General features: G+C 37.2%; 1 pseudogene; it reads right to left on the reverse strand.

Annotated features, from left to right (window-relative positions):
* LOC113816687 (glutathione peroxidase-like) overlaps window positions 1-2500 on the reverse strand; it is a 10593-nt pseudogene that overhangs the window by 7103 nt on the left and 990 nt on the right.

Here is a 2500-nt window from a genome sequence, read left to right on the forward strand (position 1 = left end):
CTCTTTCTTAATTTCCTTGCCTCTCTCTCTTTCTCCTTTCTCTTTCTCTCTATCTATCTATCTATCTCTTTCCCTCTCTCTCAAAAACAGTTGAGCAGCAATGCAAATGTGACACGTGGCAACTCACTCATAAATTCATACTTACTCTCTGCATAAAAAAAAAAAAAAAATAGATGGAAATTCGTGATCCCATGATCTGGAATAGACATCTTTAAACCACGAAAAACATTCGCAATCTTCATATTCTCAAAATAAAATCAAAAGAACATCTCCTAAAATTTCTGTTTTATCAGGGATTTGAGCGAAAATACAAATGTATCCAAGCTTCGAATGTAAATATGTTCTTATATAACTCTCTTATATATGTACTTGATATCGCTCTTATTTATGCCACTTCATTGTATTAAGTAACGACTAATGTGAGAAGAATAAGTATTGGAAATGGTGGAGTAAGGTTCTCTCTCTCTTTCTTTTTCTCTATTCTCTTTCTCTCTCTCTCGCTCTCTTTCTCTTTCTCTCGCTCTATCTCTTTCTTTCTTTCTCGCTCTCTTTCTCTCTCTCTCTCTGTCTCTCTTTCTTTCTGTCTCTCTCTCTCTCTCTCTCTCTCTTTCTTTCTGTCTCTCTGTCTCTGCGTCTCTCTTTCTTTCTTTCTTTCTGTCTCTCTGTCTCTTCGTCTCTCTTTCTTTCTTTCTGTCTCTCTGTCTCTGCTTCTCTCTCTCTTTCTCTGTCTGTCTGTCTGTCTGTCTCTCTCTCTGTCTCTCTCTGTCTCTCTCTCTCTCTCTCTCTCTCTCTCTGATGTGACCTTCAGAACCTGGGCCCTCTTTATCACCTATTTCTTTCGTCTGGATTGATTGGTATTTTCTTTACCGTCAAAAAATATCATGATTTTTGGAATTATTATCATTCCTGTTAATATTTTCAATCTATTTCGGTTAAAACGCTTTTTGGTTCATATTTTCTCTTCCTTATGAGAAAAATATGCAAAAGGAGAGAAAAAAAGTAGACAAGGAGACATGGAATTACACCTCGAGAATGAGACGGATGAAAAAAGATGAAACTGTGACGAGATCCACTTTTAAAAAATAAAGTAAGTGAAAATAAAATCGTAATAAACAGCAGACTGTTTGTCGTTTTTTCTTCTTCTTTTTTAATAGCAGTTTTGGTTCTTGAAGATAGGGCTGGTCTCAAAAAGGGGACACCTTTCGGATCTAATTGGCCAACTCATCCATCAACATTGCAAAGAAGAATATGGTAAGCCAATAAATCCACGGATTAAATGTTCACCCTCTTCTGGCCTTCTCTAGACTTCTCCGTCATCAAAAAAAAAAAAAAAAAAAAAAAAAAAAAAAAAAAAAAAAATTGTCTAATGCAGGGCTCCTTCCTGACGTGATAGCATGATACAGTTTACATATCATCGTCTCTCCATTCGTCCTGTTCCATCAATCTTTCCCAACACTTCATTTAGTGACAGAACATCTTTTTTATGTCTGTAGTTATTGCAGCTCTGTGCGTCATCGCCATTCTCATACACGGTATCAGTACACTTCTTGACTCCTCCGGTATTTTCTAAATGTTGAATATTTTATTAAAACTCCCATTACCATATCTAGCTAAATATCCCCATGCCTGCATTGATATGGCATTTATACCAACCGCGTTTCCACTCATTCTTTTCATAGTTTTCCTCATTTTCTCTTTGCTTCTTATAGTTCAGCCTTCCCACAGCATTCAACCTTCTCTCTTCTCTTCTACATTTATTAACTTCTCAGAGTTATTGTCTTCCATCTTCTCAAGACGTTTTCCTTGCTTGCCTGCACTTCCACGAGCGTCTTTCATCACCCTAACCTGTTTCACATTCTTCCCTTCTCGGTTCTTTGTTCTGCCTATTCTATATATTTCTTCTTCTCCTTCTTTGGCGTATAAACTTCTTTTACAGCTCCATCATATGCATTTTTTTTCTTAACCTTTGCCATCTCTCTCATTTCCCTACTTTCTCTACCTCTCTCACTATCCCAATTCTCTTTGGCCTGCCTCTTCCTCCTTTCTTGGACTTCCTTGTTCCACCACCAGCTCTCCTTGTCTTCCTTCTAAGCACCTGTCTAGCTGCTTTTTTTATGTCTTCAAACTCCTCTTCTCCTAACTCCCTTTCCTCATTCACCTTCCACCACCTGATTCTTTGTTTATCCCTAATTCTTTTCCTCCTCTGCACCTTCAGCATCATACTAAAGATCACTATCTGATGTTGACTCGCTCGTTCAGACTGCATCACCCTCTCTCCCTATAAAATCGAATCATATATATGTTCTTTGCGCAAACGCCTCTTCAATTTACGTTATATAATAGCATGTGCAGAACAATGGATATTCACTTGAGGAAGAACGCCAAGATTTTTTGTTTTTGACATTATAGTTTTTGTTTCCAAAGAGAAAAAAGAGAAGAAAAAGTCCCCAATCGTTTTTGTGCTTTTTCCCTTTCCATTTTTCTTTTTTTGCAAATCAGC

The sequence above is a fragment of the Penaeus vannamei genome, chromosome 31 (genome assembly GCF_042767895.1).
Source record: "Penaeus vannamei isolate JL-2024 chromosome 31, ASM4276789v1, whole genome shotgun sequence".
In the NCBI taxonomy this organism is placed as follows: Eukaryota; Metazoa; Arthropoda; class Malacostraca; order Decapoda; family Penaeidae; genus Penaeus; species Penaeus vannamei.